At 55.9% G+C, this 23,065-nt stretch overlaps 1 protein-coding gene across 2 annotated transcripts in view; it reads right to left on the bottom strand.

The window, feature by feature from the left end:
• The window catches only part of LOC142001172 (CYFIP-related Rac1 interactor A-like), a 41,666-nt gene extending 34,387 nt beyond the window's left edge, over nucleotides 1-7,279 (bottom strand). For both annotated transcript variants that reach the window (XM_074976155.1, XM_074976156.1), the window contains exon 1: nucleotides 7,139-7,279. The gene's annotated coding sequence lies outside the window, so the exon portion shown is untranslated. The remainder of the gene's footprint in view (nucleotides 1-7,138) is intronic.
• Nucleotides 7,280-23,065: the final 15,786 nt, after the last annotated feature.

The following is a 23,065-nucleotide window of genomic DNA, read 5'->3' as shown; positions in this document are numbered from 1 at the left end:
TCTCTAGCTCTTCTGTTTAGGCTGCGGTTACACTCCAGTGCTCTGTCAACAGCAGTCAATGTGGGGAGAGTTCTCCCGACAAAACTTCTGTTGACAGAACGCGGCCACACAAAACTGGGAGAAGGCTCCGTTCTGTCGACAAAGCAACCAGACTGCCCGGCTGTGCTCTCGACCAAACAGGCAGCCGGGAAGCACAGCAGACAGGGCTGTCCGCTGTTGTGGATGCCCTGTCTGTGGAGAGAAGGCCCCGCCAAGAACAGCCACACAGCTTTTTTGTCGACAGCAACGTCATGCCTCAGAGCTTTGAAGCAGAACGCTGCCGGGAGAAGTGCTGTGTTCTGTCCAGATGCTGTCAACAAAATGCAATTTTTGTGTACACGCTCCACGAGTTTTACTGACAAAACCAGGGTTTAGCCGGCAAAACTTGCTAGTGTGACCCCAGCCTCCGGGTCTTTTCTGGCCATCACGGCACAATTAAGATCCATTATCCTCAGCCTGAGATAACTATGACAAATGGACTTACCACCCCAGATGTGGTATTTTTCACTCTGTGGCTCGGCTACAGCGTTAAAATAAGCTGAAAAAGAACAGTCATCTCCTTGTCAAATTAGAAGCCAGAAATGGGGGTACTCCAAAGCACTAAATTAACGTGAACGTGCCATCCCCACGAGGCCCTTGGGTTTTTTTGTTAAATCGATACCTCCACAGGCCCTCCGCGCTCTGTTATGCCTCACTAAGCTGTAATGCAACCGCTCACGCAGTGTGTTCTGTCCCTGCCCAGGGCTGGGCCTAACCCCTCTGTTTGAAGCTGTAGGGGAAAGGTGGGTGTTTCTTGTTCTTTTCTTCAATCCCTGAGCAAGTGACAAGGGCTCTGCTGCTGCAGAACGAGGCTATTTTATCCCATAACGTGCTAGAAGTCCTGAGCAGAAATCCAGGCTTAGCAAAAGCAGACAGCGAGACACCTTGGTTCCGAGTGGTGTTCTAGTGTGTGCAGCCCTGAATGGCTTAGGAGGGTGGGTCAGGATGGGATGGAACCAGTGCCACAGAAGTGGGGTTCATTACCTATGGACTGTTCCTTATTTCTCTGTTTCAAAGAAATGCAAATCCCAAACCGCTTCATTAAGTGAGGCAGGTGCTGAGTACGAATCCCCAATCCCGCCTGCTCCGGGAGAGCTGAGTGCCTGGCTGATACCGAGGTGAACTCCCCGTCTGGCATCACGCTGCATGGTGCTGGTGACTTGCAGGATGGAAGCTAGGAGCTGGGCTGGGCTGCTGCTTAGTGCCGGAGCAACTGGCAAAAGGGTTGAAACACCGCAGCCACTAACATGGCAGGTTTTGGGCATGGCAAGGGAGCTGACGCTCCAGCTACCATTGACAGAGCAGAAACCAGGGAGCTAGATTGACCTCTGGAGGGTTTAGGACTGTTTATGGAGGGACAGGAGGTGCCAGCCCTTTCTTTGGCTTGGATGCCAGGTCAGGCAGGTCCTGCCCTTGCTTATTGGTGGTGGGGTGTCCCTGATGATGGAGGAGGCATCTCTGCCGCTGGAGAGGAGAATGAAACCAGCAGAGAGGGAGGGTTCGTGAGGCCTGCAGGCATCATCTGACAAGTCAGCCCATCTCTGCCCTGCGGGGGTTGCTACGTCTCGGGCGGGTAATGCAGGGATGGAAGTGAATTGCTCAGTCACGTATGCTGTGTGCGGACGCGTCTGCAGAAGGAACCGTGTATTCGGCTAAATCTTTTTACAAGTCCCTACCTCCTAAATCATCGCTTAATTTATGTCAGTGGGTGGCACCAATGGGCTATTACTCACAGTCCTAGCCTGGCCACTCCGAATTGCTTTCAGGGAGATGCTGAAGCTTAATACAGAGCTGAGGTCTTGTCATGGGTGGGGAATGCTTGTTCTAAGAATCACAATCAGGAGCTGGGGCTCCTAAGTCCTATTCCTGACTCTGCTGTTGACTTGCTGTCTGATCTTGGCCCAGTGGCTTAATTTCTCTGCACCTCCATTTCCTGAGCTGTAAAATGGGGATAACACAGGAGCCAAAAGGCTCCCCGGGGCCTCTGGGCAAGGCAGAGGGAGGGACCAGCTCCACTCTCCCTGACGGGGTGTGGCCACAGGTAGAAGACCCTAGGGAACTGCATTATGTGTCACCTTGTTTTCAGAATCCCTGAGCCAGAGCACAGGAGTGTCCTATGCTTTGTGCTGCTGGCTGGTCACTAGGGCAAGGAGCCGAAAGCCTACCTCTTGGGGTGCTGGGAGACCTGCTAGGCCACCCCCAGTGCCCATGTCTGCACTCCCAGCAGGGACAGCCTCTACTGTACTGCCCATCCGCAGAAAGGGGCCCCCTGCGAGGATGCACATGGCACCGCGTTGTGCTGAGCGCAGCTTTCTAACAGGCACCTCTCGCGTCCTGGGTTAGCTAGGAAAGAACACTGCAGAGATGCCCTCAGTATGTGGACTGGTCAGTGCGACACACAGCACCTGGGAGCCTTGCTGGGAGAGGGTTTGCTGCAGACAGAGGCTGCAGGAGCAGAATTCCCCCTGGAGGGAAGAGGGAAGTAGAAGGGGTCTGGGGCCAGGAGAGAGAATGGCGAGTGGGTACGAGACAAGCTTGCCTCTAATTTTTTCCATCCACGTGCAGAATGAATGTTGTGATGTGCACCGAGGTACGTGCAGATGTGCACCATCCATAGAAACACAGGCTGCCGCCTGTGGGCGCTCTGCCCATCCGCTGGGCAGCCCCTGAATCTCCCCGGGGCAGCTTGCCAAGCACTCAGCTTACAGGGCACACTTGGGTGAGAGAAGGAAAGTGGGGCAGGAAGGCGCATGAAGGTTAAGGAGAGGAAGTGAGGCCACAGGGAGGAGAGAGTCATGGAACAGGGGCTGGGGAAGGAGGAAAGCAAGAGTGGCGTGACACTCTGCAGATGGCACTGGGCTGTGGGGGATGTTCTCCAGGGGGCAAAGGGAGCAGCTGCCCTGTGGATCCCACAGCGAGGAAGAAACGCTGCCCGTTTTGCAGGGCTGAAGCTCGCGCGGCACAAAGGAGCGATGGGCAGCAGCTCTGGCTTTCCCTGTCCCTTCTGTGATGCACCAGCCTCCCACGGAGGCCCCCGGGAACCGAGCGGTGAAAGGTTGTAAATAAACACATGAATATTTAACGTCCATTTGCACCGGAGGGGTTGCCCAGGTGGTTCCAAGGGAAGAGGAGACTCAGAGACCTGCCCTGTGCTAAGCTCCTTGCTGCTGGTCTATACGGAGAGCTAATTAATGCAGGCCAAGCAGATGGGCTCCCTTAGAGGGCGAGAGGCAGATGGGCTCAAAGGGGTCTGGGTGCAACCCCCGGCATTGGAGGTCAGAGGACGACAGTACTGCTGCAGTAGAGACAGGGGCAGATCAGAGCCACGAACGGAAGGCAGAGCATGGGAATGCCACGGCAGCTGCAAGTGATGGGCTAATTCAAGGGCAAGAGTGACTGCAGAGGGTCAGGCCACTGGCTTTGTACAGTGGAGAGCCCCAGTCCAAGAGTATATCTATACTTACTGGAAGATTAACCCTGAATGGGTCGATCTTCTGGGGTTCAAGTTAGTGCACCTAGTGAGGAAGCACTAAATCGAACCATCAGGGCTCAACAGTCGACCCTGGCACTCACCCTCGTGAGGAGTAAGGGACGTGACCCTCTGTGTGGAGGGCCTGATAAACTGATCTTAGATACGTCAGTTCCAGCTATGCAATTATCGTCGCTGGAATTATGTATCTCAGATCGACTTTCAGGTCTTGTGTAGACTGATCCCATGAGCAGTCTGAGTTAGGCTAAATCTGCACTAGGCAAAATAAGTCAGCCACAGGTATTCAATGCTAGCAATGGCAATTGCATGTCTAAAATCAATACATCTGCCCTTGGCTAACTTGGCTGCCCAAACCGGGGAAGATTGACGGGAGAGTTTCTCCCATTGACCTCCCTTACAAGGAGTACAGGGTTGACTGCAACCCCCGAGAGGCTGATTTCATGTGTCCATACTAGACATGCAAAATCAAACCCCAGACGACTGACCCTGAGCGGGTTGATAATCTGGAGTAGTGTAGACGTAGCCCGAGATGAGCTCTGCTCCAGCAGTGTATGGACCCGACAGGACCAGCCCAAAGGCGATATTGACGTAAAAGGCTCAGCCCAGGTGCAGGCCGAGATCCTATCCTCTGTGCACGTGGCTGTCATATTGGGGAAAGGTGCTAGACTGGCAGCCCCAGGCTGCAGCTTGGGAATTTCTAGTGGCAGCGTCATTGTGCTTATGTGTCTCGTCCAACCAAAGCTGGGCAGGGACTGAAACGATGGAACGACAGGTGTCTGGAATCGGCCAGCCAGACTGCATGTGCGACGGGCAGGACAATGGTGCACCTCCCAGAGAAACAAGTCAGGCCCGGCCTGGAGGGCTTGCTCCACGGAACACAGTCGAGGCTGGATGCAGCAAAGACCCACTTTCCCTATCTGGATGTGGCTGATGGGAGCTGCATTAAACATGTGGGGTGGGAAACTGCCCACCGCTGAAAAGGCTGCGGGGGAGTGGGGAAGGCCTCTCCTGTCTCCCAAGGGATGGTTCTGAGCCAGATCCTGAGGAGGAAGGGCTTTTAGCGGATAATTCCCCTTCCAAGCCAAGTGGAGGAGCCAGCCGAGGCTGGAGATGTTTTATCCTCCCTCCTCTTCTGCACTGATTCTTCCTGCACCCAGGAATACTCCAGGACTCGGAGCACAGAAGGGAGAGAAGAGCTGCTGCAGAGTTGTTCAGTTTTTCAGGGGCACCCTGAGAGCTGCTGGTGGGGCCCCATATCTCTCCCCTCCCTGCCCGGCGCATCTGTGAACTCCAGGGGCAGGGCAGGGCAGGGCAGGGCAGGGCACTGCACAAGGGAAGCCTCTGAGTGCTGCATGAGCTCAGCTGATGGGCCCAGGAGAGCAGCATGTGTGTGACCCCGTTGCAGAGACACAGTAAGCCCACTACGTGTCCGACTGGGTGGAATTCCTGGATGTGCCACTTGCAACTCAACTGACCTTCCCTCATCATCCTGGCCCTGGTCCGTCCCAGTCCCACCAGACCTGGCAGAGGAAATGGAGGGAATCGAGTGGATCCCTGCGAGCAAAAGGGGTCTGGAGTCTCCTGGACTCACCCCAGTTCGGTAGAGCAGAGCTGCAGCTGCAGCCCTGGCTCACAATAGGAGCTGCTGCTGGAGGCCTTAACACTGCCACTCCCTGCTACTTCAAAACTGCCTAGCTTAGCTGCAGCGGCTGCCCAGGTGAGAAGAGACAACAGTCGGTGGTTTGATCTATAATAATCCAACAAAAGACCCTCCTTTCCTGGCAATCTTCCTGTTCGTTCATTGCTGGGCTGCACATCCTCCAGCCCGGACTGACCCCTCCATCCGGAGGCCGGTGAGCTCTGCAGTCAGCGACCACCTCTGCTTGTAGGGACCCCCCCCCTCTTCTGGGAGGGGACAGAACTGCAGCTACATTCTTGTCCTCTAGAGACCCTGAGTTATTTGCATGTAGTTTTGCTCTGCATTGCTTTACCGCTGATGCTCGGGGCGGGCGGGGGGGGGGGGGGGGGGGGTGGAAGTGGTGCATTGAGCCTGAGGGCTGCATCGCTGAATTTAAAAACTGAATCCCCTGTATCACGCCAGCAACCTAAGCCAAAGGGGGAACCTCTGTACAGAGGGCTAGCATCTTCCCACTAGACACAGGCCAGGATCAAAGAGAAGCTGCAAGCCCCAAGCCCATGGCAGAGGTGGAAACTCAGAAGGGCCTGGTTACCCCCTTCCCTTCCCCCCACTTGCCCAATATCCCCCATAAGGATCCCACCAAGGACAGACCTAGATCAACCCCAGGCAGCCTCCTCCCGCCCCGTTTTGCTTTGCAGGTGTTTATTAAAACCTGGAAGGTGACTGGAGAAGGAATTTCATTGCCTTACCTGAAATTCTCTCCCCCGCCCCAGAACCTGGCTCCTTTGTCAAACATCCAGGACTCAGGCAGCAACCCCGAAGAATGCATCACAACAATTCAGGCAGCGACCCCGAAGAATGCATCACAACAATGGGAAGTCACCCTCCCCAGCAAGAGAAGCAAAGGAGACAGGCCAACCCTCTCCTTCCTGGAGACCCTGGGCTCTCTTGGCTAGGGGGTATCCCCGGATCCTGGCAGCTCGGACCACTCGGAGATGCCGGAAGCAGAAGGTAAAGTACCACGGATGGGCACCAGGGCAGTTCGTTTCTGCATTCCCAAGCAGGCAGCCTGTCCCTTGGCATCACACCCTGGTGGGTCCTGCACTACCCTGGATGGTGCAGGTGATGCGCGGGGGAGGGGGGGGACTCCCTTAGCCCCTGGTCCCTTCCTGGACCTACTGGGAACTTGTCCCTGTAAGCAAGGTGGCCAAGGACCTCTGTGACCTCCACAGGAGCCTCTCTGAGCTGGGCCCAGCCAGGGCCAAGAGAGGAAGCTGCCCCCAAACCAGGCCACTCAGGCTGCACCCTGGTGCCACCTGGGCAGAGCTGCCGCTCTCTGCCCGCCACTGCGGGAGAATTTACCGCAGGGGAGACACAGCACCCAGCTGCCAGCAGCAGGGGATGCAGCAACCCCCAGCCCACAGAGTGAGATCCCCCACCCCAGGGGGGACGTGCAGGGGGAGAGGGCCCAGCTGGCTGCCCGGACCAGGGACTGCCGCAGCCCCTCTGCACCCGCCAGCTCCCCCCAGCTAGGGCTGGCTCTGCAATGAGGGGACACAGAGGGTCCCCCGAAGGGTGATGCGCGGGGGCTCTGCGGCGGGGGGCACAGAGGGGACCCCCGGGAGGGGCGATGCGCGGGGGCTCTGCAATGGGGGGACACAGAGGGTCCCCCGAAGGGTGATGCGCGGGGGCTCTGCGGCGGGGGGCACAGAGGGGACCCCCGGGAGGGGCGATGCGCGGGGGCTCTGCGGCGGGGGACACAGAGAGGACCCCCGGGAGGGGCGATGCGCGGGGGCTCGGCGGCGGGGGGCACAGAGGGGACCCCCGGGAGGGGCGATGCGCGGGGGCTCGGCGGAGGGACCCGCTGGGGGAGGTGGGGAGTCCAGGCCCGCTCCCGGGCTCGGCCCGGGCCACCTGCTCCCGCCACTCACCGCCCGGCGCTCCGGCGAGGAGGGAGGCTGGTGCCCGCCCGGCGCGGCGCGGGAGCTCCGCCGCCCCAGCCCCTGGCGGTGTGCGAGCGCGGCGGGCTCCGTGCAGCAGCTGCCGCCCGCAGGAGCAAACGCATCACAAAGACCACCATAGACCGCGGCCCCCCCGCGGCCGTGACGTGCGGGGGAGCCAGGGCCGGTTAACCCCCTGCTCGCCGGCCCCCACCGCCCGGCCCCCCTACCCGCTCCCCGCAAGCCCCGCCTCTGCCTCCCGCCGGCGAGCGCCCCGCGCACTCCCCCGCCCAGCTCAGCCCCCGACCGGCTGCCTCCCGCCCGCGGGGGAGAGGGGGCGGGGCGGGGCGGGGCGGGGCGGGGCCGCTCCGTGCCTCAGTTTCCCCTCTGGCCATTGGCCCGTCGATTTGCAGGGGGCTGCAGCGCAGGGGCTGCCTAGGGCAATGGAGGGGCTTGGAGCCTCCGGGCCGGGGGCGGGCGATTGGTTTTGGTGGGGGGGGCCCACTCCGAGGTCCTGTTAAGGGGTCCAGGGCTGCACTTTTCCTTGGGGGGTCTGGGACAGGAGTTGGGTGCAGAAGGGAGCTTGGGTTAGCGGGGTGGGGTGCAGAAGAGAGCGGGGGGGGGTCTAGTCTAGTCTGGCCAAGGGGAGCTGCCCCCAGCGGGGGAAAAATCCCCAGCTCCCATTGGCTGGTTTTGTGCAAAGCTCTTACCCCCAGCAAAATCTCTCGACTCCCGTTGGCTGCTTTCAGGACAAATGGGGCTGAGAGATTTTGCTGGGGGTGGGGGAAGTACTCGAAGCTTTGCCCCACTGCAGCCTTAGGGGCAGGCCGGGGGCTGGGTCTTGCCCGCTGCTGCTCTAGGCTGGGCTGTGACCTGGACAGTGATAACCCCCTCCCCACTGGGATCGCAGCTAGCCCATTCTACTGCTTGTCCCCAGGGCTCCCTCTTATCCAGTGGTGCTGGGTTGCAGCTGCGGCTGGCTTGGAGAGGTTTCTATCTGCTGCTGTGTCTCTCCGGCAGCTGGCAGGTGAGGGGTTATGCAGCTCTGGTGGCGCTGGGCTAAGAGGGGCTGGCTGGGAAATGAGGACAAGGGAAGGTTGATAGGGAGCAGGCTGGCACTGGGGGAAGGAGAAGGCGCCTCGCCATGGGACAGGGCAGGCCAAGGAAACAGGCTGCGAAGCCAGACAGGGGTAACGAGGAGGACAGGAGGTAGTGAGAATGTTCATTCAGATGCTGTGCCCGGCGCTTCTGCTGACTCCCAAGGGTGATGGTTGAGGTGCTGCCCTTGCAGGGATTTGGGAGGAGATTGGAGAAGACAGGGTGGCCTTGCTTAATGGACGCGGCAGGTGGTCCCTTTGGGGCTGACTACAGTCATGGACTCGCTTGCCCATTCTGGCAGATGTCTCAGAGATGGGGTGGAAGGAATCACCCTCCCCCCGCCCACAGGTCTCACTGCTCCACTCACTGTTCCTCTCCTAGCAATCTGACAACCAAGCTAAGACGCCCAGCCCAGAGCCCTGCTTGTAAGATGCAAACCCACCTCCTTCCGCCTCCGCAGTGTTCTCCTCTCTGCACACCTGCCATCTAGCTATTGGCACAGTGCCCAGAGAAACTGAGGCACACACGCAGGGTTAGTACAGGACAGTAGAAACACAGTATAACAAGGGGAGTAAAATCCCCACAATGCCCCCTTTGTCACAAGGGCCACAAGTGCACCCTGCCTTGCCTGGCTTGGTACAAGCCCTGTGACCCTCCCTTGGCTGAGCTAGTGTCTTCACACCTCATGGATGGTCCAAAAAGGGAAGAGGGGAGGGGAGAGGAGGGGAGGGGCATGTCCTGTCTACTCGTCCTCTTAAGCTCTGTCCTTGTGCCCTTTCCACCTCTCTGTGCACATCAGCCCGTCCCGATCCACTCCCCCGCCCGCTGATCTCCTCTGGCTGTCCCTTCCCCGTGCTTGGGGCTGTCAGTTCTTGGGTGTCCTCACAGCAATGTAGCAGCGGGCGATGCAGTTGTATGACAGTGGAGGCTTGTGTATGTTCAGCTGTTCTTAGGGAGGCAGCAACCCAGCCATGCCAGCGGTGCCTGGAGGTGGGGCTGTAATCGGAGGGGCTGTACTGCAGCTGTTTCTCAGCTACAGCCGCTCAGCATCAGCACCATCATCGCTACACTGTGGTCAGAGGGGCTGCCAAGAGAGGCTCGCACTACAGCAGGGTGTCACCGATTGTGGGGGAGACACTGGGCCAGGCCTCCCAGCTGCAGTCAGCTGTGACTCTCATTCAGCTGCTTTATTAGGCGACAGGCACGCAGTGTGGAATAGACTTGGCAGCACTGAATCCAGAAGCCATCAGTACGATCCATCTTGGGGAGAGAGCCCTAGAAGGGCGGGGGCAGAGCCAGGGCTCTAGCCCTACGCCCATCTCCCAAGCCAGCTGAGACTGCCTTACTCCCAGCAGCCTCAGCCAAACCAAACCAGCCAGGCTCCTCCTCCAGCCCTTGTCTTGCTTCCTGGGCAAAAGGTGTCACCGGCCAGCCTCCCCTCCCAGGCTCAGGTTACAAAGGGCATTGGCCTGTGTGTGTGTGTGTGTGTGTGTGAGAGAGAGAGAGAGAGAGAAGCTCACGCCCAAAATGCCCATCACCATTGAGGTATTGGCGCAGGGCCCAGGGAAACTGAGGCACACACCTGGGCTTACTACAGGACAGTAGAAAACACACCCAGCTTAACAAGGGGAATAAAATCCCCACAGTCCCTACTTTTTCACAAGGGACACAAACCCAACCTGCCATTCCTGGCTCGGTATGAGCCCTGGGATCCTTCCTGGGCTGAGCTAATGTCTCCACACCTCAGGGACAGTCCAAAAAAGGGAAGAGGGTTGGGGATGGGCATGTCCTGTCTGCTCCAGGCCCTGAGTCAGCTGCACCAATTCCCCATGTGCACAATTCTGCTGCTCAGGACTGTGGCCTGGATGCTTTTGATCAGTTTTGACAGGCCAGCATCTTTCCACACTCTGGCTCTGAGCCCAGCCAGTGATGCATGCCGCAGGCCAGCCCCCATGGCGAAAGAAGGCAGGAAGTGCTCTCTGGGCCCTTCACCCTGAGGGCTTCACATTGGGGAGGAGGCCACTGACTGAATCCAAGATGGCCGCAGACAGAATCCAAGATGGCCGCTGACTGAATCCAACATGGCATCTCCTGGGTAAGGGCCAGAACAACACATTCCTGGCAAACTCTCCATGTTAAAGAGCTAATATGTTTTTTCCACTCAGAGTCTTCCTAGACAGGGAGCACGAGACAATGGCCGTGCTGGGTAGGTTCAGCCTTTGGCCGGGGGATCTGGGATGTGGGACAGACATGCCCATGGCACAGGCCTCACGTGCTTTCGTGGCACGGGGGGTAGGTACCTACACTCTGTACCCAGCCTCTTCCAATCCCAGCAGAGGAGCAGACAGAGTCCGGCTCACCTGTGTGTACTCACAGATTCACCAGGAGCAGCTTCTACCTCCGGGTATTTCCATGGAGACAGCCAATCACAGGTGTCTCTTCACCTCCTGCTAGACAGGCCCATCATTCATGGCTGCGCCAGGCAGGTCATTGTTTTGGGAGGAGCTCTGCTCTGGAGAGCAGTGGGGTATGTGATCGGAGGCTCTTCAGCTTCCCAGAGCTATCCTAGCACTACCTGTAGCCGTACAGACGATATGGAGAGTTATGTGGCTCTGCACAGTATAAGGGGGGGTGAGTGCAGCTCTGCAGAATATGCTGCGATAAGGGTGTAGCTGGAGGATGTATGTGGCTTTTCAGAATATAAGACCAAGCGCTGCTGGGGATGCTCATGACTAAGTACCAGTGGGGGGCAACCTGTGGGCCTCATGCACATTACCAGGGCTCCACCTGCAACCAGCGGCCCCCCCAGCCACCTCTCACATGCTGGGGCACTGAACCTCTGTGTAACTGCCTACAGGCCACTCAAATCTGGGCTCGCTACACAGGAGCCGGTACAGTGAGCTAAAAGCCCATTGCCTCGCAGCGCAAGCTCTAGAGGAGACTCATTCATCCTCTCTGTAAGGGGTCTAGGTGCCACGACATGGGACAGGTGTGTGTGGGTTACACCCGCGCATCCTATGCCTTCCCCTCCCTCCCACCATTTTTGGAGGCGCCATCAATCATTTGATTGGTGCTCTACCCCTGCTCCTCCTGCCCCCTCCCAGCGCTGGAATGCTGCGAATCAGCTGGTCATGGTGTTCCAGCTCGGGGACGGGAGGGGGAGGAATCGGGACGGAGCGCGAATCTGGTAATTCACACACTCCAAAAGTGCTGGGCGGGAGGGGAGGCACAGGTGAGCGTGGGAGTCTTGTGCCCCAGTGCGCCAGAGACATGTGGGGGTGGGAGGCAGACAGGTGGCCCGCAGGGACACAGGTGGAACCCCAGTGCGCCCTGATCTGCTGCGGCCCACTGAGGTGAAGGAGGGTCACTCACACGGCCCACCCCCCGTTCCTGGTTGCCCATCCCTGCTATATGGTATTACTATGGGTATAGCAGAGGATCTATTGGGCCGTACAGATAAGAACAAGCATATTGGGAGGCGGCTATCCAATGTACTGTAATAAGTGTAGCTGGGGGAATCCATGCACCTGTACAGCTCCTATGGACAGGTAAGTGGTGGGGTCAGGTGCTAGACTGACTTTAGATGGGTTTTGCTCAGGTATGGGCCTGCTCCCGCTCCTGTTAACTTCATGGGAGTTTTGCCTCTGATGTTCCAGGAATCAGTATCAAGCCAGTGGACACAGGAGAGTGGTTAATGGAATCAGAGGTTAATAGTCCTGCCTGTGGCTGGCTCATGCTGGAAAGAATTCCTGTTCTTTTATCAGAGGGGACATTATAGGCTCATTGTGTCACTGACGTCTCATGTAAAATTGCACAAGCGGTTGCAGAGCGAGAAGCAGAGCTGTGTATGTTACTAGGAGTGTCTCCTTAAGGCTACCGAGAACACGGATGAGAGTGTTCAAACAATAAGGGACTGGATCCCACATGCCAAGGTTCAGAGAGGAGGCATTCATTCAAGTCTGGGGCCAATGGTGAACGAAATCCATCGTCACGGTGGGGACCGACTGGCTAAGCAGCAGTACAGCTGAAAGGGACCTTGGGTTATGGTGGGTGAAAGGCTGGAGGTGCGTAAACAGTGTGCCCTTGTAGCCAAGGAGGCTAACAGCATATTAGGGCACGTTAGGGCCGCGTCTACACGTGCACGCTACTTCGAAGTAGTGGCTTCAACTTTGAAATGGCGCCCGTCACGGCTACACGTATTGGGCGCTATTTCGAAGTTGAAATCGATGTTAGGTGGCGAGATGTCGAAGTTGCTAACCCCATGAGGGGATGGGAATAGCGCCCTACTTCGAAGTTGAACGTCGAAGTAAGGCACGTGTAGCTGATCCGCGTCCCACAACATCGAAATAGCGGGGTCCTCCATGGCGGCCATCAGCTGAGGGGTTGAGAGACGCTCTCTCTCCAGCCCCTGCGGGGCTCTATGGTCACCATGTGCAGCAGCCCTTAGCCCAGGTCTTCTGGCTGCTGCTGCGGCAGCTGGGGATCCATGCTGCATGCACAGGGTCTGCCACCAATTGTCGGCTCTGTGGATCTTGTGTTGTTTAGTGCAACTGTGTCTGGGAGGGGCCCTTTAAGGGAGCGGCTTGCTGTTGAGTTCGCCCTGTGACCCTGTCTGCAGCTGTTCCTGGCACCCTTATTTCGATGTGTGCTACTTTGGCGTGTAGACGTTCCCTCGCAGCGCCTATTTCGATGTGGTGCTGCCCAACGTCGAAGTTGAACGTCGACGTTGCCAGCCCTGGAGGACGTGTAGACGTTATTCATCGAAATAGCCTATTTCGATGTCACTATATCGAAATAAGCTATTTCGATGCAGCGTGCACGTGTAGACGTAGCCTAGGAGGAATATTTTGAGCAGATCTAGAGAAGTGGTGGTTCCCCTCTATTCAGCAATGCTGAGGCCTGATCCGGAATATTGTGTCCATTTTTGGGCCCCCCACTATAAAAAGGATGTGGATTTGCTGGAGCAGGTGGGAATAAGGGGACTTCAAAGTAGGCGGGGTCCTTTCGAAAAGGAGCCCTGTCGGGACGAGCTGCGTGGCGGCAAGGCGCGTCAATTTTGAAGCGCCACAGCCGCCCACATGCTAATGAAGCACTGAATATGCATTTCAGCGCTTCATTAGTAAACTTCAAAATGGCCATTTGAGTGGCCATTTCGAAGTTTGGGGCTAGTGTAGACACGGCCTGTGTGTCTGTATTTTTGCACAATAAGGGCCCTGATCACAACTGCGTTCCTGGAATATAAAAAATAAATCCTTATTGCATCACTGGTAAATTTAGCCCATCTTCTCTACCCTGGGCAACTTGCTTCCAATCTTAACCTCTCCACCTCGATTGACTCATCATGACAGGACACGGTCCTGTTTTGCTGATCGTCTATGTCGCTGTGCTTCGAGAAAGACCAGGTGGGAGAAGGTCATTCATGTTTGGTCCACCAGGATTGTTTGGAGTAGATCAGGGTTGCCTGACTCTGTCTCTATGTCTGATTAACCTGGTTTCAGTTTTCCTAGCTGTGCCCTGCTGAATGCCTTATTCCTGTGTTTGTTTCTGCACGTGTTCTAACAAAAGCCCTTCGGCTATTAGGTGCAGCAGAATGTAGGATCTGCCGTGGTTTGCAAAGACACCTGAATTCCACCGTGCAGGGAGTAACCCTTCCCTAATGACTCTTCAGCCTTGTACAACTGCCCCAAAGGATGAGCAGCCTTGTTCCCTGTAAAATGAGCACTTGGGCAGCCACCCAAGAGAGATTCAGGTGCCACTCAGCTGATTAGCACAGCCACCCATAGCTGGCAGCGTGCCTTTCTCTTGATGATGCCCATCTGCCTGGGCCTTGGTGCATATAAGAAAACTTATTCCATACATGGATGGAAAAAATTAGAGGGACCATTGGGCAGCAGCCTCCTCCAGAAGGTAGGAGGGTCAAATCATCATCTTACAAGCTTGCTCTTGCAGAGTCCTCCGTCATTGCTCATTGTGTTGCGTTAACTCCCCATTTCATGCAAGGTGGCTTTTTGGTGGGGTTGACCCAGGTAACAGGATGCTCACTCTGGGCCTCGGGAAGATATAGGGAGGAGAAGGAACTCGCCTCTTGCTCGTGGTGCCTAGCAAAGCTGCACAGTGACACAGAAAACTGTCCACCAGGGACCACTCCCACCTCCGATGCTGCAGCTCGTCTTTCACGCTCGCGCCCATATATGGTCATAACTGCACTGAACACAGCCGTGTAAAAGCCGCGTCTGTATGCAACGTACGGTGCCTCTCAGGAACCCAGCTCCTAGGAAATCAGGTCAGATCCTGGCAGGGTGTTTACTCAGCGAATGAGCCCCCCCCCACACGGGGGTATCGGCGCTCTTGTCTAACCCTGGGCGTCAGGTAGCTACGTAAGCCTCACTACCACCAGCCTTTTGTTCTGGGCTAGAGGTGCAGGGGTGTTCACTTCAACACTGGGAGGAGGAAAAAGGACCTGTGTAGGGAATAAATTGCCTGGACCAGATGGGAATCCGGTGAGACCATTTAAAAGGAAACCCTGATCCAGGGGACAGAAGAATAAACTTTCAAGGCACCAAGGTAAAAAAAAACCAAATAAATCAATATTCTGCTAAGGACGTCCCCCCAAATTAGTAACACTCACAAATGCACCTTCCCCATATGCCAACTGACCCTGGAGACGAAATGTGTGAGAGAAACAGGGCCAGCCCCTCAGCAGCTGCAAATCAAATTCAAAGGAGCTGCGCTGATTTGCACCGGGGGAGAATCCGGCCCATCAGTGCCCTCCAAGAATCCTGTCTTGATGCACCAAAGCGATCTGGATTTTTCTTCCCTGTATCAGTTTTCTCCCTTGTGCTTTATTCTGGCTTAGCTCCTGTCCCTCTTCTAGAGTCTGGCCCTAAAGGGTCAGTTAGAAAGCTGCCAGGCTTGGCTCCCTGGGCTGCTCTGAATTCCGGATCTTTGGAAAGTCGCAGTTCTCATTGTTTCATCAGACAGAGTCTGTCTCTGTCCCCCTGTCTTTGCTGCTTTTCTTCTTGGGAAACCATTTAGCTCCCAGCAGCTGCATTCCCGCAAAACAGTCAGTCTAAGAGCCGGCCTGGGGGAGGGGTGTGTGGGAGGCGTGGGGTGTCCAGGAGGCTGTGGGCACTGGAGCTGAGGAGCTTTTGAGTTTGTTGTATTTGCAAGGAGCATCTTATCTGCATTCCTGAGCACATGCGGACACACCAGCGGAGAGGGGGAGGGTCCTGACAGAGGGTCCAAATAGGAATACCCTGGTTTGAGAATAGGACGAAATATGTAGAACCCTGCGTTGATACAAAAGAGATAGCTGCACAGAGAATGTAAAGATGATAGCCACGGATCTGCAGGGTTGTAGGTAAGAAATTTGTATCTGCATCTGTGAAAATGGGTCATGGATACCTGAGAATTTGCAGGGTTCTAGATATAAAACGTACATCTGCACCATGGATATACAGCAGATAGCTGCAGCTTCGCAGAGTTCCAGATACAAAATTTCTATCTGCACCCCTGAAAGTGAGCTGCAGATTTGCAGGGTTCTAGGTTCAAACTTTAGATCTGCGCCATGTATGTGAAGCAGATATCCATGGATCGGCAGGGTTCTAGCTACAAAATTTGTATCTGCCTCTGTGAAAATGAGCCGGGGATTTGCAGGGTTCTAGATGCAAACTTCTGCTTGCATCGCAAAAATACGTTTTCGGTATGCGCAGATTTGCAGGCCTCTAGAAATATGTGCTGTGGAGGGGTGAGGCTGCGTGCTGGCAAGCACATGCATTGGTTGCGGGTTTGGGAGGCGTTTGTGTGTGAATGGCACTGCATGTGCTTGGGTGTTGGTGGGCGTGGGATGTTTATGGGCATTTGTGCCAAAGCGTCACTGCCTAGCAGGGAATGGCTTCCTCCTTCTGGGCGTTCATTCTTCACTTATTCCCTACCCCACCCCAGCTCGGATGGTCCCCGCTGATTTCCCCAAGAGGGTGGTGCTCTTTGCAGCCTGTGACACTGACTGTCCTTTAAGCACATCCCAAGCTGCGTCAGACAGAAACTGCAGAGAAGCAGCTGGCTGAAAGAGCAACTGTTAAGGGATTGCAGGGGCAGGGAATCCGGGCAGTGGCTGATGGGCTGGTAAGAGGGGGAGAGAGGAACGGAAGAGGGCTCAGGGACTGACGGAGCCAGGCCCAGGCAGAGAACGGCGCAGCAGCTAGTGCAGGCAGGCAGCAATGCAGGAGTAAATGCTAATTGGTCCAGCAGCACGAGACGACACATTGCAATGTGGGAATAGTCACGTTGCCAACCTGCAAATAGAAAAGTGCTCCAGCTTCTTACCCCCTCTGCCCACCATGTCCCTCCGCTGGGATGCGGGTGCTGGGCGGGGACAACCCACAGATGGGGCAGGGCTGAGCAGAGCTCTCTCGCCCGTGCCGGAGCAAGGTCCTCCCAGTCCTTTGTGACAGGCAGGGCTGGAGCTTCCCTATGCAGTCGGAGGATGCCCAGAAGGCCGGAAGCTGCTGAAACAGCATTTTTCCCTGGGGCCAGGATACGGCGGAGAGCTAAAGAGAGGCTCAGAGAAAGCATCAGCGGGAGGTCAGGATTTGCTTGGAGCCAGGTTAGGTTACGCTGCTCCTTGCTGATCATTTGCCAAAAGAGGGGTTTTTTTTCCAGACCCTTCCCCAGCCAACTAGGAGCTAGTCACAGAACTGGCCTAGTCACAGGCCTAGGACCTCTGCCCAGCAGGAGGGTTGCAGATCAGAATCAATGGGCAAAAGCTTTCATAACACCTCCCGGGTTTGTGTTTGGTTCCAGTGAATGCTGTTAGCCCCTTGTGTTCACCAGCGCTCAATTCACGTGCATTTAAAAACCACAGCACCTGTTCCTGACCTTCTTGCCCCGGACGTCGTGGGCTGTTGCTGGGAGCTGGAAAAGAGGGACCTGTTCCACCTCAGCAGTGGCTGCTTTCCAGGGTGGATAAAAGCGATTCCTCCAAGTACGCTTAGGGCACCTGGGGGATGAAAGCTGCTCTGTGATGTAATGAGAGAGAGAAAATTGTCCACAGGGGGATGCGTATGGTGCCACTTGTGCTTCTCAGAACTGGAGTTTAAATAGTTCATGGTTTGGGTTTTTTTTGTTTTTTTGCAATGCCTCAGGGAGCTATTGATGAAATCCAATTAATGTGAAATCCTTCCCTAGTGAGAGGAAAGACTAGGCTTCCTGTTGTTCCAGCCCCAGAAACAGCTTCTGCAGGCACCAAAACCCAAAGCAAAGGAAGATGCAAAGTCCTCCCAGGAGCTGAATGCCCACCACTGGGTGTCCCTCTTGGTGTCCTGGCCAGGCCTCCGAACCTTGAGGGTGGTGCTTAAGAGCAGCTTATCTGCCGCCTCTGAGTTGAGTGGCTTGTGGCATTAAAGGGACGCCCTGTGGTAACGTATGTGCCCCGGATACCATGGAGAAGGCTGGTGAGTTGGAATAAAAGGGCTTGATCCCCATGGTGCAGAGCTGGGGGTGGGTGTTGGAGGCCAGAGAAGTTGGCTTAGGCCCCTGATCTCTCAGGATTAGTGCAGGCCAGTCCTGGGACTTGAAGAGATTCAAGTTAGGCAGATAAAGGTGATTGTGTGGATGGCAGCTCTGCCGAGTGGTCAGGGGGCAGTTGCACAGGGCCTTGGCATTTCAAAGGGGCCCAGGGCTGTGGCCGCCACTGCTGCTACTTTGTCAGCTCTGGAGCCCTTTAAACTGCAGCAGCAGCACCATGGCTCAGGCAGAGCGAAGGACTGACTGCATTAGGCCCCGCCCCTTCCAGCCTTGGCCCCGCCTCTTCCAGACTTAGCTCCGCCCCTTCCACCGAACCAACACACACACACACACACACCTGCCTTGCCCCAGGGCCATGGTGGCTGTGAGTTCCACTGGCAGTCGATAAGGTGTTTGGCTCTCTCCCTCCCATGTTAAAATAACACGGCCCAAAGTCGAGAGAGCACATGTGAAACGGGCTGAGAGCCGGCTGCTTGGCAGACCTCAAAAAGCAGCAGACACGAGGAAGCGTCGTCCAGTGAGAATGTTTTGAACGGGCTTCCGCCAGGATCGTGACGGGTCGCCAGGCTCAGCGCTGTCCAGCAATTCATCGTGCCCTCTTGAAGTCAATAGGAAATCACAGCTGATAAAATTTGCGGGTGACACAAAGATGCAGGGAGGGGCAAATAACGATGAGGATGGGTGTCCGGCATGGCTGGTCCCCTTAGGAGGGAGCCAAGGTTCAAGGCACCTGTGACTGATTTCCCAGCTGCCCAATTGGGTTTGAGGGAAGGGCATGGGGGGCCTTACATAAGAGGGAGCTGTGGCAGATAGAAGCTGTGGAGAACGGCTGGCTCCAGGCAGAGAGCAGTTCCAGGACCTGAGAGACGCTTGCTGGGTCAGGCTGTGAGGCCCCTCCTGGCACAGGGTTCGCTTCTGGAGCCCACGTTTCAGGAAGGCTGTTGCAAAGCTGAAGGGGGCAGAGAAAAAAAGAATGACCCAAAATGACTGGCAGGCTGGAGACGATGCCTGACAGGAGAGGTTGACGGAGCTCGAGCTGTCAGAAAGAAGACAGCGAGGTGACTGGATTCCACGACAGGAGGGTTTTGATGGCGAGGGATGACCAGGTACTACAGGGCCCCTTCAGCGAAGGGCGAAAGGCAGAACAGGACCCAGTGGCTGGAAGCTGACGCTAGAGAAACTCAAACCAGAAATAAAGCACAAGTTTAGACCGCCAAGGTTGGTTCACCATCAGGGGGCAGGGGAGGTCTCCAGCTGCAGCCCAGCAGCCTGGCTGAAAAGGGGCCATTAGCCCAGTGTGAACTGAATGGTCTATGCTGGCCGGGAGCTCAGAGTGGATCATCTCTCCATCCCTTCTGGCATCAGCGCTTGGGGTACATCTCCAGAGCCCCACCAGACCTGTGCCAGCGAGTCTCAGAACCTGAACTGACTGACTCAGACTCGTGGGGCTTCTAGTATGCGGCTACAAATAACCATGTAGACCAGGGTTCAGTAACCCCCGGTACTGGTGCCAACAGCGGCACGTGAACTGATTTTCATTGGCAAGCAAGGCGGGAGCTCGGCCCCGCTCCTCCTCCCCCATGCAGCCGGGAGCTTGCTCAAAGCCACCGCCTGTGGATTAACAAAAAAACAGCTAATGCTGCCAACCACCACCTACCCGGTAAAGCTCTGCAGCTCAATGTGTTTGTGCATGAAGCTGTTGTAAGTGGGACTAGCATGACTTTTGAAAAGTATCACTGGCCCTCAGACTGTACATAGAGGTCAGAAGGTCACATTTCGGCACCCCACCTTGGAGAGGTTGCTGAGCCCTGAACTTTGGGGCTGGAGCCCCGGCTTGGAGACTGCAACTTTCCCTGCCAGCCAGGGTCCAGACCCCAGGCTCCACCTTGAGCTCAGACTAATGCACTGCTATTTTAGCTGTGTAGCATGAGCCTGAGTCCATTGACCTGGGCTGAGACCTGCTGCTGCAGGGGCTTTCTGCCATGTGGACAGACCCTAGGACTCATGGGTTTGCCTTTTGCTCTCCTCGCGTCTCTTTGTCACAGAAAGGCAATGCAGTGGGTCTGGGTCATTTCTCTCTCACCAGTTCAAGATCTGTCACCCTGTCTTTGCCCTCCCGCCGCAGCAAGATCCAGTTTCCATTTGCTCTGCAGGGAGCAGTTGACTTTCCCCTCTCAGGTCTCTCTCTAAAGCACGCCACATGGGCCCTCCGTGGGCAATAGCTTATTAACCTTTCTCTCCCCTCATTCACAGCAATAGTTAGGGATCATTCTCAAGACTGGGGCCTGAGCTCTCAGGCACCCTGAGACCCAGCCAGGCTCCCAGGGACTGGGTGTGCTCTCCAGGAGCGGCTCACACAGTCTGTGTGGATCTGTACTCAGGGTCCCTTCCCATCAGGATCGGTTTGTTCCCACCCACCAAATCCATATGGCAACTACCAGATGTGAGTTCACACGTGTACCCACACAACCTATGTATAGCTACGGACATGAGCTTATAGCTGTGGTTCAGAATCTCGCGGCTCCCCAGCCTCATCACTCTTCCCCGATCCCTTCTTGTCACTAGACTCTTCCTCGCTCTTGTGCCCTCTCTCCTCCTGCCCTTGCTCCAGTGTCTCTCTGTCGCCCCACGTTGAGTCTCTCTAGGACGATGGAGGCCTGTCTGATGCCAAGGACACGGTGTGATGCAGCCCCTCTGGCTTCTTACCTGGCCAGGGCTCCCTGTAGAATAATGATTGCCTCATCTCCACTCACATCACGTTCCATCCCTGCAGTGCCTGTGTTTCATACCCAGGTTCAAGCCCAGCTCGCCTCAGTCCCTAAATGGAGAATTCACTGCATGGATCTATAAGGACCATTCAGCCACGTGCAGCCTGGGGCAGGCTCCTGGTACTAGGCTTTGATGCTCTCCATCTGTGTGTTTCCATCCTCTGCTTCCCTTCTCAGACAGGAACAGGGCCTGCTGGGTCCAGCTGCAGGATGTAACAGGGACCAAAGGGCCGACAACGGCTCGGCAGAGCTGGGAGTATCTGGTGCTGCAGTTAGGGCCAGTTTTTCAAAGGCTCTCCACTCCCACATGGGCACCTAAATAAAAGCCAGATTCCCAAAGTGCTTGGCACACGGGGTGCACATAGATGGGGAGGGAGAGCGTGGGGCTGTCCATGGATCTCTAGTAAAGAAGGGCAGGAGCTTCTCCATTAGCATGGGCTGCATGATTTCTCCATGACCTGTGATGGGCTCTGATCAGCCGCGCTGTTCCTGCTGCATCAGCACACCAGAGATCTCCACGATGCTGCAGGTGTCCACAAGGGGCAGCTGCAGCCTTGGCATTGGACAGTTTGGCTGAGAAAGCAGATACAAACGCGGCGGGGGCACAGGTCTCATCTGCCTTGGAAACACATTCCAGATGGGAACTAGGGTGGACTACTAATGCAGGAATCCGTCAGGGGGACAGCCAGTTCAGAGACACTAAGGTCCAGGTCCAGGAGCCCCTGGACCCCTGGAGAAACTGACCCCAGCTGATGAGAGAGCAGCTCGTGCACCTAGTGGCACTGCATTATTCTGTACAGCTCAGGCCCGGAGGGTTTGACAATGCTGTGTAGCTTCTCTTCCCCCTTCCCCCAACTCCAGCATTGCACAGAGCCTGTTAGCTGGGCTTTGGGGCTGCTCTCTCCCCGCAAGAGAAGGTGCTCTGACCCCGCCCGATCCTGCTGCTGAGCCGCCCCCCCTGCTAGAAGGCATTCGGCATGGAGGTTGCATGAGGTCACGAGCTCCTGCAGCAGCGTTGCACTGCCGTCCTTTTGGACTATGCCACGTTCACCGGGCTTGGACTCAGCACTACAGACTCTGATGGGCTGCTGCCCCAGTTCTGCATGGCTCCAGCTGACACAGGGATGCCAGCACACCTCTGATGACAGGTGCCACCTCCCGGAACTGTGCAAACACTGCAACCCTGAAGCACTCGGGAATTTTCCTTCATGCGCCACTGGGTCCTCAGCGTCCTCCAACCTGATCTAACGCTGGGGCCTTACAGCTTCTGTACTCCTTGTTCCTTGCAGCTGCTTGCCTCCACAGCTGCTGCTGAGCCAGTCAGTGGAAGCCTGGACCTCACAGGGGCTGGGCACCCTTTGACTTCTGGTGTCAGTGTGGGAGCTCCGTGGTTCTGAACATCATGGCCTTTCTGTCCATGTCCCCCCGCCCACGGTTGGCTCCTTGTCAGCAAAGAGCCTGTGGAAGAACCGGATATGGACTCTGATGGAAGCTCTCGGACCTGGAGAGAAGTGGGTGGTCCCTGCAGGTTGTGACAGAGTTCCCAAGGTCACTGTGAAGGGAAACACTTGTATCTTGCACTGCTGTGCTCGGCCTGTGTTTATACAGAGGACTTGAGTATCCAGGGCTGTCAGTCTAGCACTTTTCTGCTCGTGGTGAATGCACATTAAAAATGCAATGGGCACGCTGCAGTCACTGTGCCTCTGAGTGGTTCAATATGAAATATGCATGCCCCACCGTGCCACCTGCTGGCCATGTCCTGTGCATTGCATCCGAGATGTTAACATTCGTGTCTGAAAACACAGGAGGCCTACCTGTTCTCAACCCCTGCCCCATCACACAAACCACTATGTTCACCTCGTCAGGGCACCCAGCCTGGCTAGAAGTTAGTCAGCCTGAGGAGTGGGCTGTTACGGAAATGGCTGGACTGTCAGAAACAGATAAGTAAGAGATCAGTCTGCACTGGGCAAGAGAGGAGAGGAATTCACCGGGTGTTTCCGTGACTGCTGAATCGTACAGGGATTAAAACCATGAATCTGCACCTCACCGCTTGGAAATGAACTGAGCTCCCTGGAAGCCAGTGGAGCTCAGTGCATCTGCACACAACAAAAGATGTGGTCCCATAGGTCGCTAGGCAGAGGACACACACACACACACACACACACACACACACACACACCCCTTTTGTTTTGCAAATAGCATCAGAAATTATTTAAAAAAAAAACTATCAGATTTGGATTCACCACTGTGTCACTCCAGCTTTAAACCGGATCAGTGCCCCAGAAATCAATAGCTTTGCAGTGGGTGTAAAGCTGATGTAATGTAATCAGTCAGGCCTTTCATTTTCCACGCTGTTTGTGCTGGACATTGGTGGCTCCAACCCCATAGGAGGTGTGACCGCTCCAGCTGGTGCTAGCTGAGAACTTTTACAGCCACTATTCAGGGTGGCCACTAGGGGCCATAGCGCAAGGAGCTAAGGTCTCCCATCCACCCCAGCCACAGTGTCCTGGTTCTGTAATTGTTCATG

This window comes from Carettochelys insculpta, chromosome 24, assembly GCF_033958435.1.
Source record: "Carettochelys insculpta isolate YL-2023 chromosome 24, ASM3395843v1, whole genome shotgun sequence".
NCBI classification, from domain to species: Eukaryota; Metazoa; Chordata; order Testudines; family Carettochelyidae; genus Carettochelys; species Carettochelys insculpta.
This window is presented reverse-complemented; position numbering and strand designations above follow the sequence as displayed.